This window comes from Lepus europaeus, chromosome 17 (assembly GCF_033115175.1).
Source record: "Lepus europaeus isolate LE1 chromosome 17, mLepTim1.pri, whole genome shotgun sequence".
Lineage (NCBI taxonomy): Eukaryota > Metazoa > Chordata > Mammalia > Lagomorpha > Leporidae > Lepus > Lepus europaeus.
Genome location: NC_084843.1, coordinates 70,819,650 through 70,835,408, shown reverse-complemented (window position 1 = coordinate 70,835,408; position 15,759 = coordinate 70,819,650). Strand labels below are relative to the sequence as shown.

At 36.3% G+C, this 15,759-nt stretch overlaps 1 protein-coding gene across 3 annotated transcripts in view; it reads right to left on the bottom strand.

Annotated features, from left to right (window-relative positions):
- NRG3 (neuregulin 3) overlaps positions 1-15,759 on the bottom strand; it is a 1,158,196-nt gene that overhangs the window by 99,505 nt on the left and 1,042,932 nt on the right. The window lies entirely within an intron of this gene.

The window sequence follows — 15,759 nt, the reverse complement described above, 5'->3', positions numbered from 1 at the left end:
ATCTCTTATTTCAAACCTAGCCAACTCCAGATAGTATTCAAAACGTTAATATTTTATTCCATTTAATCTTGCCTATCAATTGCTGGTGAACTATTTCATTCTGAATGTAATTTTCATTTAATACACAAGAAATTACATTATGTATCTTTTAATATATCTGTAGGCCAATTATATTTTCATATTAATATTCATTTTCCTATTGGACTTTTCATACTTATCTGTTGAATACTAATATTATATTTTTATATGTAGTGAAAATATCTCAGACTACTTAGCTAGTTTTTTCACTCCTTTATGTTGACTTTTTATGTTGAAATTACAATTTTTATTAGACTCTTGCTAGAATGGATAGAATCTGTAAGACATATTTAAAATATAAGTTTCTAGCCCAAGGTCAAAGTCTATTTTGTCTTTTTAAAAAAGAATCATTTATTTATTTTAAAGGTAGAGTTACAGAGAGAGGCAGAGACGTATATATACAGAGAGATCTTTCACCTACTGGTTCACCCTCCAGATGGCTGCAACGGCCAGGATTGGGCCAGGCCTAAACCAGGAGCTTCTTCCGGGTCTCTCATGTGGGTGTAGGGGCACAATCATTTGGTCTATCTTCTGCTTTTTCCCAGGCAAATTAGCAGCTCCATTAATCTACATGTTTACCTGTGCACTGATCTCCATCCATCTTAACACCTCCAACTTGATAATCATTCTGGGAAGGTAAATGCCTCAAAGTGTACTTCTTCGGGTATGACACAGCAATTTTTATATCTGTGGTCACATTTAATCTATAAATTAACCTAAACAAGAATTTGAGAACACGCTACTGTACATAATTCATTTCTTTATCATACTTGAAAATTAAATCATAATCCTCTTTATTTGGTCTGTGAATGTATTTCATTAAATTTACTTTTTTTTTTTTTTTTGACAGGCAGAGTTAGACAACGAGAGAGAGAGAGACAGAGAGAAAGGTCTTCCTTTTCCGTTGGTTCACCCCCCAAATGGCTGCAACAGCTGGCGCGCTGTGCTGATCCGAAGCCAGGAGCCAGGTGCTTCCTCCTGTTCTCCCATGAGGGTGCAGGGCCCAAGCACTTGGGCCATCCTCCACTGCCTTCCTGGGCCACAGCAGAGAGCTGGACTGGAAGAGGAGCAACCGGGTCAGAATCCGGTGTCCCAAGCGGGACTAGAACCCTGGGTGCTGGCGCCGCAAGGCGGAAGGATAGCCTAGTAAGCAGCGGCGCTGGCCTAAATTTACTTGTAATTACTGTTGTTTGCTTCTAAAGTAAACTTTTTTATAAATTACATAGACATACAGTTAATTTTTTAATTATATGATGTTCCTATCCAAGTACACTAATTTTTTGTTTACACTATAATTATCTACAGTTTCTTTTGGGTAATATTATTATCTTCAAATTATGGCAAAATTCTACCTTTCCTGAGTATTCTTTTCTTGTCTCACTACACTGACAATAAATTTCTAGTACTATGTTGAAAAGGAATAAGGATAATATCTTATCTTTCAGATTAAAAGGAAATATTAAAGATTAATTAGTTAATAGTAAAAGGAAATACAAAAATATAAAAAAAAAGTTTAAATGTTTACATGCCTCATAATATAACTTCAAATAATGTATAAGATATAAATATATATTCACATACTTGCATATCTACATATTTATAAAATTGATAGGTTTTTTTTTGTTTTTTTGTTTTTTTGACAGGCAGAGTGGATAGTGAGAGAGACAGAGAGAGACAGAGAGAAAGGTCTTCCTTTTTGCCGTTGGTTCACCCTCCAATGGCCGCTGCGGCCAGCTCATCACGCTGATCCGAAGCCAGGAGCCAGGTGCTTCTCCTGGTCTCCCATGCGGGTGCAGGGCCCAAGGACTTGGGCCATCCTCCACTGCCTTCCCGGGCCATAGCAGAGAGCTGGCCTGGAAGAGGGGCAACCGGGATAGAATCCAGTGCCCCAACCAGGACTAGAACCCGGTGTGCCGGCGCCGCAAGGCGGAGGATTAGCCTCTTAAGCCACGGCGCCGGCCAAAATTGATATGTTTTAAGACAAATTTAAATAGTACTCCATAATGGAAGGTTTGAACACATCTATCACAGTAATTGATAGATCAAATAAGTAAAAAAAATGCAAAAGCATATATGTGGTGTAATGAATATAATTAACAAGCTTAATTTAATAATACATAATCAATATTATACTCAATATTTAGAGAACACATATTATTTCAGGAACACGCCTGACATTTGTAAAAACGACCTCATAGTCCATAGGGAGAACTTCAACAAATTATAAAGACTTAACATTATGCATAACATAATTTCTAAACACAAACACTAAATTTTAAAAGTTCAATAAGAAAAGAGAAACAATCATGTCCTTTATAATAACAATTTTATAATTAAAGAAGATGAAATGATAATGGAAATTAGGAAATATTTAGGATGAATAAAAAAAGTACTTCACATCAAAATGTGTATAATAAAGTTAATGCCATGTTGCCATGTTGAGAGGTATGTTTGTTGCTTTTGCTCAGATATTGGAAAGGACAAAATCCTCAGTGTAATGAGTCAAACATTAAGAAGGAGCCATGTAAATCTAAAACTATAGAATAAATTAGCCGGCGCCGCGGCTCACAAGGCTAATCCTCCGCCTTGCGGCGCCGGCACACCTGGTTCTAGTCCCGGTCGGGGCACCGGTCCTGTCCCGGTTGCCCCTCTTCCAGGCCAGCTCTCTGCTGTGGCCAGGGAGTGCAGTGGAGGATGGCCCAAGTACTTGGGCCCTGCACCCCATGGGAGACCAGGAGAAGCACCTGGCTCCTGCCATCAGATCAGCGCGCTGCGCCGGCCGCAGCGCGCCTGCCACGGCGGCCATTGGAGGGTGAACCAACGGCAAAAGGAAGACCTTTCTCTCTGTCTCTCTCTCACTGTCCACTCTGCCTGTCAAAAAAAAAAACAAAAAAAAAAACTATAGAATAAATTAATAGCTATTGGAATAAATCAAATACAAGTCATCACACAAAAAACTAGAAGAGAATCAAATGCTTATTATTAAAATTTTATCCTATAAACAAAAACATCATTTTCAGTTTTACTTTGGATATATATTCTATGACATATACCAGAAACATATAATTTTACCTTGCCCGATTTCTTCTAGAGATTGAAAAAGGAAAACATTCCAAAACTTATTTTGAGTTGCTAAGACCAACACCTGACAAAAATAGTGCATTTAAGGGAAAAGCAAATTGAATCTAGTAAACAAAGACAACACTACCTGATCAACTCTGTCTTCCTGTAATGCAATATTACTGTAATATTAGCAAAAGTACCAGTGTAATTCACCAATTTGAAAGAATAAAGGAGAAAAATAATCATTCCAGTAGTAGCAAAAGAAAAAATCACTAACTCTGGTATATATTCATGACTAAGAACACTTTTAAGTCAAGAGTAGAAAGGGAGAGCCCGGCACTGTGGCATAGCTGGTAAAGCTGCCACCTGTGATACTGGCATCCTATGGGGGCTGGTTCTTGTCCGGCTGCTCCACTTCCAACCCAGCTCTCTGCTATGGCCTGGGAAAGCAGTGGAAGATGGCCCAAGCCCTTAGGCCCCTGCACCCATGTGGGAGACCCGGAAGAACCTCCAGGCTCCTAGCTTCAGATACAGCTCCGGCTGTTGTGGTCATTTGGGGAGTAAATCAATGGATGGAAGACTTCTCTCTTTCTCTCTCTCTCTGTCTCTCTATCACTCTTTCAAATAAATAAATAAATAAATAAATAAATAAAAATTAAGTTATCTTTCAAAAAAACAAAGAGTAGAAGGAAACTTTTTCATTTTTATAGATAAAATTTAAAGATCCTATAATATATATTATACTTAATAAATCTTGAAATATTTCCTTTTAATCTGAAAGACAAGGCAAGGTGCTCATGCCTTAGATTCTTTTTCAACACAGTACTGAAAATTATTGTCAGTGTAGTGAGACAAGTAAAATAATACTCAAGACAGGTAGTAGCTTGCCATCATTTGAGGATGTTAATATTAACCAAAGAATCTGAGATAAGTATTAGTGTTAATAAAAATTAGCATAATTGGATAGGAACATCATATAATAAATTTTATAGCTTTATTTTTTGTATTTTTTTATTTAAGTTAGACCAGTTTCAGATTTAGGAACACAGTGATACTTCCCACACTACCCTCTCTCCCATGCACGCTACAATCCTTCTTCCTCCTCCTTTTCACATTCCTACTCTTAGTTTTACAAAGATCTTCTTTCAGTTTACTTAATGATTATAAAGTTAACCCTACACTAAGTACAAGAGTTCAACAAGCAGCATGAAGAAAAAACACTGTTCCTCAACAGGAAAGATAAGGGCTATAAACAATCATCAAATCTCAAAATGTACATTTCATTCCACATTACATTTCAGGTACTCTATTAGTTACCTTAGATCAAAACCACAATGAGGTTTCACCTCACCCTAGTTAGAATGTCCCTCACACAGAATTCAACAAACAAATGCTAATGGGGATGTGGGGAAAAATATACCCTGATCCACTACAGGTGGAAATGTAAACTGGTGTACCTACTGTGGAAGACAGTCTAGAGATACCTCAGAAATCTGAATATAGACCTACCATATGACCAGCCATCCCGCTCCTGGAAACCCAAGGGAAATGAAATCAGCATATGAAAGAGTTACCTGAATCCCCATGTTTATTGCAGCTCAGTTCACAATAGCTAAGATATGGAATCAACTCAAACGCCCATCAACAGAAGACCGGGTGAAGAAATTATGGGATATGTACACCATGGAATACTACACAGTGGTAAAAAGAAAATGAAATCCTGTCATTTGCAACAAAATGGATGAAACTGGAAAACATCAATACTTAGTGAAATAAGCTGGTCCCAAAAGGAGAAATGGCATATGTTCTCCCTGGTCTGTGATACCTAATAGAGCACCTGAAAGGTAATCTATAGAAGTGAAATTAATATTTTGTGAACTGAAATTGATCACTTGGACTAGTGAGATGGCATTGGTACATGCCACCTTGATGGGATTATCTTGGAATCCCCTGGCATATTTCTAACTCCATCATTTGGGGCAAGTCCTATTGAGCATGTCCCAAACTGTGCATCTCCCCCCTCTCTTTTTCCACTCTGAAATTTAACAGGGGTCACTTTTCAGTTAACATTTAAACACCTAAGAATAATTGTGTGTTAATTACAGAGTTCAACCACTAGTACTAGAACAACCACCACCACAACAACAACAAATACTAAAAAGGATAAAGTGTTACATTGTGCATCTAGAGTCAGGACAAAAGCTGATCAGGTCATTGTTTCTTGTGGTGTCCATTTCACCTCAACAGGTTTCCCCTTTGGTGCTCAGTTGTCACCGATCAGGGAAAACAAATGATATTTGTCTCTTTGGGACTGGCTTAATTCACTCAGCATGATGCTTTCCAGATCCCTCCATCTTGTTGCAAATGACTGGGTTTCGTTGTTCCTTACTGCTGTATAGTATTCTATGGAGTACATGTCCCATAATTTCTTTATCCAGTCTACTGTTGATGGGCATTTGGGTTGGTTCCAGGTCTTAGCTATTGTGAATTGGGCTGAAATAAACATTAATGTGCAGATGGCTTTTTTATTAGCCAAATTGATTTCCTTTGGGTAAATTCCAAGGAGTGGGATGGCTGGGTTGTATGGTAGGGTTATGTTCAGGTTTTTGAGGAATCTCCAGACTGACTTCCATAGTGGCCTAACCAGTTTGCATTCCCACCAACAGTGGGCTAGTGTCCCTTTTTCCCCACATCCTCTCCAGCATCTATTGTTGGTAGATTTCTGAATGTGAGCCATTCTCACCGGGGTGAGGTGAAACCTCATTGTGGTTTTGATTTGCATTTCTCTAATTGCTAGTGATCTTGAGCATTTTTTCATGTGTCTGTTGGCCATTTGGATTTCCTCTTTTGAAAAATGTCTATTGAGGTCCTTGGCCCATCTCTTCAGTGGGTTGTTTGTTCTGTTGTTGTGGATTTTCTTGATTTCTTTGTAGATCCTGGTTATCAACCCTTTATCTGTAGTATAGTTTGCAAATATTTCAGTTCACAATCGATGGCTTGGATAGGTCTAAGAAACAAAGGGATCACACAAACAAGACAAGTGTCTGCTAATACTAACTGATAGAATCAAAAAGGGAGAGAAAGATCCAACATGGGAAGTGGGATACACAGCAGACTCATAGAATGGCAGATGTCCTAAACAGCACTCTGGCCTCAGAATCAGCCCTTAAGGCATTCGGACCTGGCTGAAGAGCCCATGAGAGTATTGTAGGCATGGAAAGCCAAGATACCATGGAAAAGAAAAAAAAAAAAAGAAGAAGAAGACCTAAATGAAAGATCTCTGTGAGTGAGATCCCAGTGGAAAGAACGGGGCCATCAAGGAAGGAGGTACCTTTCTCTGAAGGGAGGAGAGAACTTCCACTTTGACTGTGACCCTATCGGAATAAGATCAAAGTCAACGAACCCTAAAGGCTTCCATAGCCCTGGCAACTCATGACTAGAGCCTAGGGAGATTACTGACGCCATGAACAGGAGTGCCAAATTGTTAAGCCGGCAACAGGAGTCACTGTGTACTTACATCCCATGTGGGATCTGTCCTTAATGTGTTGTCTAACGAGCAGTGATGCTATAACTAGAACTGAAACAGTATTTTTACACTTTGTGTTTCTGCGTGGGTACAAACTGATGAGATCTTTACTAATTATATACTGAATCGATTTTCTGTATATAAAGATATTCGAAAATGAAAAAAAAAACAAAAACCTGGTGTTAAATTGGAAATGGCATAGAAAATTAATTAATTTTTTAAAAAAAAATTATGTAGAATCTCTGTCTTTAATGTGCTGTACACTCTTATTTAATGCTATAACTAGTACTCCAACAGTATTTTTTTTTCTTTTCACTTTGTGTTGCTATATGGGGGCAAACTGTTGAAATCGTTACCTAATCTATACTAAACTGATCTTTTGTATATAAAGAGAATTGAAAATGAATCATGATGTGATTGGAAGGGGAGAGGGAGTGGGAAAGGGGAGGGTTGTGGGTGGGAAGGAAGTTTTGGGAGGGGGAAGCCATTGTAACCCATAAGCTGTACTTTGGAAATTTATATTCATTAAATAAAAGTTTAATAAAAAAAACAAAAAAAAATAATAATTGAATGGAAAAAAAAAGAAGTGAAATTAATATTTTGAAATGTAATGACTTTGAACAACCCTTATCTCAACTGTTGGGAAACAGTTTTTTTTTTTTTTTCAAATACAATTGGCTGAACTCTTTACTTAGTATAGAGTTAATCATATATGTATAAAGTTAATTGAAAATGGAACTTAGTAAAAAATAAGAATGGGCATAGGAGATGGAGGAGGAAGTGAGGTAGGGGTGTTGGTGGGAGTGTGGGTATAGTGGGAAGAATCACTATATTCCTAAAGTAGTATTTATGAAATGCATGAAATTTGTATTCCTTAAATAAAAGGTTTCTGAGAAAAAATTAGCTAAGATATGGATTTAACCCAGATGCCCATCAACTATTGACTGGATAAAGAAATTATGTTATATATACACTATGGAGTACTATTCAGCTGTAAAAACAATGGAATCCTATCTTTTGCAACAAAATGGATGCAAATGGAAACCATTATAGTTAGTGAAATAAGCCATTCTCAAAAAGACAGATACCATATGTTTTCCCTGATCCTAGGTAACTAACAGAGTACCTAAAATTTTATATCTTTCTAGTTGAGCAAACATCTTATTAGTAACTATGAGAATTTTATCTCTAGTAAATTTTCCCAAAAGTTTATCTTATCTAATTTTAATAATATCCAACATTATTCTGGTTGTTATATATTTATGTGTGTATCTGTGTATAGCCATTAACTATGATTAATAATTTACTTCAAGTATATTTTAACATGTTTTTATGTGTTTGCCATTTGAATCTATTTCGATTTCTTTATTGTTCTGTCTTCACTTTCTAAAAAAATACTTTCTTTCCTGTTTTTAACTGGACTAGAAATTCTTTTTTGTTTTTAGATCTAAAAATATATACCATTAGTATCTCTTAATTTCTTTTTTATTTTTTATAATTTTTTTTTCTATTTTGACAGAGTTGCAGACAGTGAGAGAGAGAGAGAAAGGTCTTCCTTCTGTTGGTTCACCTCGCAAATGGCCGCCATGGCCAGCGCTGCGCTGATCCGAAGCCAGGAGCCAGGTACTTCTTCCTGGTCTCCAATGTGGGTGCAGGCACCTAAACACTTGGGCTATCCTCTACAACAGAGAGCTGGACTGGAAGAGGAGGAACCGGGACTAGAACCTGGCGCCCATATGGGATGCCAGCGCCGCAGGTGGAGGATTAATCAAGTGAGCCATGGCGCTGGCCCCAGTATCTCTTAATTTCTTCAGATAACATGAGGTCCAAACTAAGAAAAATATTAATGAAAAAAATCCTTAAGAATACAAACACCTACATATTCAAAAGGGATATTGCTCACAACCAAGTTGAGTTTATTCTGAGAATGTAAAATCTGCTCAACATTTGGAAACCAACCACTTAAACTCTTTACATTAACAAAGTAAAGGAAAAAGTTCATATGATGATAGAAAGTCTTTGCAAAAATTTGATATATGCTTATAATTTTACAAAATATTTAAAACCTAGAACTAGAAGCGAATTTTATTACTATGATAGCAGGTAGCTCGAAGCCTTAAGGGAAAATCATAATTAATAGTGAAATGTCAAATTTTCCACCCTTAAATTGGTAAAAAGAAAGTGAAATATATAATTACTTTTAATAAATATTGTACAGGAAGATCTAGTCAGTACTGAAAGATTAAGAAGAAATAAAATATTTAGATAAAGAAAAGATCTTTCAATATCCACATTATATGTTTTTATAGATCATTCCAAAATATCCATGGATAAACTATTATAAGTAACAAGTAAGTATAGCAAGATTGCTAAATACAAATATTTTATATACATATATATATATTTAAGAAAACCTTCAAAATTTTACATGACAGCATTAAGAAGAAAATGGAAAAGAAAATTTGGTGTCATTTACAATATCACCAAAAATCTAAAAGTCAAAGTATAAATGTAATAAGGATTTATAAGTCTTCTCAAAAATCATTAAAATATCTAATAAAGATCCAAACAAGGCTGGCGCCGTGGCTCAATAGGCTAATCCTCCACCTGATTCTAGTCCCAGTCAGGGCGCCGGATTCTGTCCCGGTTGCCCCTCTTCCAGGCCAGCTCTCTGCTGTGGCCCGGGAGTGCAGTGGAGGATGGCCCAAGTGCGTGGGCCCTGCACCCGCATGGGAGACCAGCGGGAGGCACCTGGCTCCTGGCTTCGGATCAGCACGGTGCGCCGGCCGCAGCGGCCATTGGAAGGTGAACCAACGGAAAAAAGGAAGACGTTTCTCTCTGTCTCACTCTCTCACTATCCACTCTGCCTGTCCAAAAAAAAAAAAAAAAAAAAATCTAAACAAATAAAATGCAATATAAATGAGAATATTTAATGTTTAAAGAGTTATTAATACTTTTTGATATTTCTTTCGATTTAATGTAATCTCAATGAAAATTAACTAGCTGATTCTAAATTCACCTGAAAATTTAAATAGCCAAGAATATCCAAGACAGTACTGTAGAGCATAGATTTCAAAATGTTTTTTATAAAATAAATTTATCTATTAATTCAGTTCTTTCCATGATGTTTTTGAAATTGCCTTTTAGAAAGCTGTTTGATTTAATCTATTGATTTGATCGGCCAGGCATAATGCTGCAAATTATACAATATATTGCCTAATTATTCCGTGAAACTGGTAACAAACTATATTGGGAAATGGGTAAGAGATCTAACAGATACTTCACAAATAGCTTATCCAAATATGAAATAAACATGAAGATGTTCTCAGACTATCAATTGGGAAAGACAAACAAGATACCATTGCAAAAGGAGCAGAATGGCAAAATATTTAGTGTAGGAAACATTTTAGCTGTGACAGAATACATGTAATAAAGGAAATTCTTACACAATCTGAGTGGAGTATAAATTGACTCAACCCCTTTGAGAAAACAAATTACAAAACAAAAAAACTACCACAACAAAAATGGCTTGCCTACCTATGAAATTTTAAGATAAGCATATATTATGGCCCAACAATGCTAAATTGAAATATGTGCACATCTATACAAAGATGGCTACTGAAATGTCCAAGATAGAATAATTTCACGTGTACTAAAACTAGAAACTAACCAAAGGTCACTGAAAAATAGAATGGACAAATAAATTAAAATGCATTCATATGATATATCACACACTGTATGTGTGATACAATCAATCAGTCCAATTGAAGCTACAGTATTCAGGTGATAAAATGCTAAACTCAAGGAAGAAAATGAATACCATAATAGAATATTGGATGTTTTGTTTTGTTTTTATTTTTGAAGTGATGGAAGTGTTATGATTACAAAGGGTTCAATGATTTTTAAATAACCTAAGTTTCCTCGACATTGCTAGTTACATGGATTTGTGCTTTATACTAAATCTTTAAACCTCACATTTATGCTTGATAAATTTTATATACGTATTCTATATGTTCATAATTTTAAAAAACTTATCCTTTTCTTACACATAAAATCACTGGAGTTGTCTAGAAAAACAAAAACACTGCCTAGGAGACAATATTCTGTATGTTTTCTAATAAGATTTCCATAGCAACCCAACTAGCATGAGAACAGTCTATTAAATTCACTTAGAGTATTGACTTTCCTGGCCAGCTGTCACCAGTCTTAGAATAGAAGTCCTTCAGCCTGGCAGAGTGATGTCACAAGTTATCTTTTTCAAAACAGAAGACCTACAGAGCAGCAACAAATGTCTAAGGCTGTGTTAATTGAAGATGTCGAGGGCAGAGTGCTGCTCATCGCATGATTCCTAAGAAGAATTCCAACAAGTGTTGGGCCATCGCAAAGCACCCAGCAACCCTGCTGCCTTTTTACACGTAACCCTACCTTTGAAGCCATTAAAAGAAGAACCATATTAGAGCTGGCCCAAGTAGCTTCCCCCCTACCCACCACCAATTATTGTTTTCTATTTTTGCCAGAAGCATGGCAGCATGATGTGGGTGTGCAGAACTTAGATTATTCTAACTTCACAATTCTCTGGCCCTCTATTTATGGAGAAAATTTGCTGCTGGAATATTCTACCTGCCAAGTCAACCTCTGCACATTGTTGCCTGGAAAGCCTCTCAAAATTACTATGCCTAAAACCAAACTCTTTACTGTTCAAACTTTCCTCCCTGTGTCTCAGTCTTCTTCATTGGCTATGTGGCTATCATCCCTGCAGCTATGGAGTCCAAGATTCTGGAACTATATTCCTGATTGCTGTCTCTCAAAGCAATACCTGATCTTTCAACCAATCCAGCAGGCTCTCCCTTTAATATAGATCCAGAACCTGACTCTAGCTCCCCTACTGTGATGTTGGGAATGCTTGTTCAGGCACCATTTGTCTCCTGCAGAAACCTGCAATAGCCTCCTAACTGGTCTTTTTATTTCCCCTCTTGACCACTCCCAGAGTTTTTTTAATTAACCATAATTTAGACTTTGTCATTCAAGTGGTCAAAATCCTTCAAAGTCTCATTTCATTCACAATGAAATTCATCGCTATAACTCACAAGGACCTACACAATCTGGGTCCCTATAATTTCTCTGATTTCATATCCTAGAAATCTTCCCCCGTCTACTCCTCAGCAGCCACAACAGACTCCTTGCTCTTGAATTTGAACTTTGCTCTATCTTGAAAACTCTCCCCCAAGATATCATAACACTTGTTCCATTCTTCAGGATTTACTCAAATATCGTTATCCCAGTGAGTTCTTTCCTAGCTTCCTATTTAAAAAGTCAAATCCCTGTTATGTGCTCGCTACACCTTTTTTTTTTTTCGTTCCTTAGTATTCATCACAATCAAAACCACATGAGTTTTCTTCGGCTTGTAATGTTTGGTCTCCCTTACTAGAATATTAGCTCCACAAGGGCAGAAATGTTTCTTTGTTTTAATCATTCTGCATCCCTAGTAAGTATGTGATGATTGTGTATAGTTAGTGCTCACTTTTGTGAAATAATTAAATGAACACACGTCTCCTCAGATGAGTTACAGTGGTCCAGGATTTAAGGTTTCCCTAAAAAGAGATTTTTGTGATAAAAAATTTGAGAACTTTGCACATTCTGTTTCCCTCTTGCAGTTTCACAAACACATTCTCACATCTATGAGTAAGAGAATTTTTATAAATAAATAACAAATTTTAATCCAGAATTCTGTCAGAATAGTTCATCATACAATTCTTTTATCTATTTATGTGGTCATTTATTTGTTTTAATTTTTATTGTGTGTGTGTATGTGTGTAAATATCACTAGGAAACACACAAATGCTGTTATGCATAAAATTGTATTTGTCTCCATGTTTAATTATATAGAACCCATCAATGATTTTCTACAATTTATAGTTATCTGGCTCCATTTATCTGGTGAAAAGAAGGGCACAAAAAAGAAACTCTCAAAAATGGCTTCTGTTTGATGCCATTAAGTGTTTTAATTTTAAAAGTGTGTAATTAATAATTGCAAATTACATTTTAATTTAAATAAATGCAGAATAAATCTTATTCAAAACAATTAAAATGTAAAGTGTTTTGTAAAAAATTAATGGATTGCCAGCTAGGAATACAATGGATTCAACTTCTGTCTCTTCCACAAATTATTCAGATATAACGCGTAATTATTTGGCTTAAACCTTCATATGCTTAACAAAGAAGGATATATTTATTGTTTTCTCCCTCTTTTTCTCATCTTTCACATAGTCCAGTTTCCTCATTGGAAAAGTGATGGTAATATATACATTAGAGAGTCACTGAGACAGAGTTTGTAGAGTGTCTGCCATCCTCCCTAGATATTGCAGTTGCCATAAAAACACTAGTGACTTTAATTGCCTGTTTCAATGCAGTAAGCTTGGCTCTACAAAATGAGCTACAAACTATAGAAACCACATTTGGATGAATATACCTGTGATTTATACGTGTCATGCACTCATGCACATTTTTCTAATTAGCTAAGAGTAAATTGTAAAACAAAGCCTTTAGTTGAAGCTCAATTATGAATGCTGATTCCAACAATTTGCTCTACACAGCAGGAACTGGAAAACTTAATTCAGGCCAAGTTCTCTCTAATTTTCTATAAACTCTTTGAACCATATTTGTGTTTAGTTTAGTTTTTCAATATGAAGGAATTTTAAATGTCATCTAGGTATGAGTTCAATAACATTTCCAGTGTAATAGGAGAAGATACATGGATATATAAAGGCATTAATGTTATTCATGGAAATCTATTCTTTCATCCCATTAAACAAGAACTTATTACCCTCAACTATCAGCTGGGCAGCACAGGAAGGCTACATACTTATATAAGATTATAGACTACTTAAACAAAGAGCAATGGAATAATGACATCTGGGAATCCAACCAATTTCTCTTGCTACACCATACCTTCAGACCAAACAAAAAAAATATGAGTGCAAGACATTTTCTGCGACATTTCTGAAAGACAAGAACTGTTTCCAGGTAAAGCTTCTTTGTTAATTAAAATGATCCTGCAAGGGTGTCATTAAGAATGAAGGCTAATTGTACAGGATTGCCACAAAAATAATCTATTATCTATCCATCTATCTATGAACAACAATAGGTTAAAAATTGAAAGCTCTAACTTGTCTGCCATTTAAAAAGCAAAAGCACTCAGAGTGAAATAGCAAGACGGCATCTAGTAGCAGATAGCCAATAAATACTTGCTGTTGAAACCGAGCTTAGTCTCTACTTGAATAAATGTAAGAAAATCTTTTAGCGTCTCTGGGCCTCAGTCCACATAAGTATAAGAGTATAGACTTCACACTCGAAGGTCTCAAAGGTCCCTTGTACCCATGATCTGTCATGATTCTATAACTATGGAAATACCCCAGGCAAATTGATGGCACAGACATTACAAAATCTCAAAGGCCCTGAGTGTGTTGGTCTCATTATTATTTCAGGGCAGTAATTCAGTTGTAGAGGTAAAATGATGCATTTAAGACAGTTTTCATTAAGTTGAAAAAGCCTCAAAACGTATTGATCCAATTTGAACTTTAAACAAAGGTTCGGAATTGCCAAAAATATGCTTCCTTTCCAGTAAAAGGGCTTTCGTGTTCACACATTTATGAAAGGTACTGCTGGTGAGAGTTGAGCTCCAAGAAAATAAGGAAAAGAAATGTCTTAAAATATAAATGAAAAAGGGAAATCTAGGGCATATGAAAAGAAGATGATAGGGAAGAAGAAAAAAAAATCTACTCTTCCATTAAATAACATTGAAGCCAAGGCAATAGAATCATCTTTAATTTATGAAAAAATATCTTGGATAGAAAATGCAAGATAGAAAATTGTTTATGGAATTTTCAATAATAGATGCTCAATAACATGAGTTAGCATGTGTGTGTGAAAGAATGTCAACCTGAATCATATCTTAACCATTTTCAAAGTTTAAAAGGGGGATTTACTTTCAAGTAATATCCAAGAAATCATCCTCAAAAGATGCCCTATAGTTCCTTATTTCTTCAAAATTTGAATATATTAGAAATCATATTTCAGTTGGATTATTACTGATTCCAGATTCCAGTTTCCTGCACCTTTGGAGACAGCAGGTTTGCTTCAAGTAGTTGGATCCCTCCTCGCAACACAACCCTGTCCCAGCCCTGGCTGCTGTGGATATTTGGTGACTGAACCAGTAGATGGGAGTTTCTCTCTCTCTCTCTTTCAAATAAATAAAATAAACAAGAAAATTTTAAAAAACTACAATGCTACTTCAAAAAGTTCATGGAAAAATGAAATGAAAGGAAGTATAGGGGCAGGTGTTTGGTGTAGCAATTAAGACATGACTTGGGGCGCCCTCCTGTATGTCGGAGTGTCTGGATTTGAAGCCCAGCTGTGCTGCTGACTCCTTTAGTTTTCTGCTAATGTGCATCTTAGGAGGCAATTGTGATGGCACAAGTAGTTGGGTCCCTTCCATCTATGTGAGAGACTAAGATTGAGTTCCTGGCTTCTGGCTTTGGCTTGTTCCAGCCCCATCTTGGTGGACATTTGGGGAAGGACTAATGAATAGAAGATCTCTGTCCATCTGTCTGTCTTCTTTTCAAATACATAAAATTTTAAAATTAAAAAGGAAATAGGGCCCACTCAGTAGGTTAAGCCACTATCTATAGCCCCGATATCCCACATGGTTGTTAGTTTGAGTGCCAGCTGCTCCACTTTCAATCCACCTCCATGCTAATTTGCTTGGGAAAGCAGCAGAGGATGGTCTGAGTGTTTGGGTCCCTTTCACATGGGAGATCTGGAAGAAGCTCCTGACTTCTGACTTCAGACTGAAATTGCTTCCTAGAAAGCACATTAGCAGCCCATTGGGAAGTGAACCAGTGGATGTATGTTCTTGATTCCTCAGTAAAAAAAAATCATTTGGTTGTATGTATGTGGATTAATTTCTGTATTTTGTTCTATCGGACTATGTGTGGGGTTTTATACCAGTATCACGTTATTTTAATTTCTATAGCCTTGTGGTATGCTTTGTTTATTTTAGACAATGTCATCAATATATCTGGAGCATCATAAAA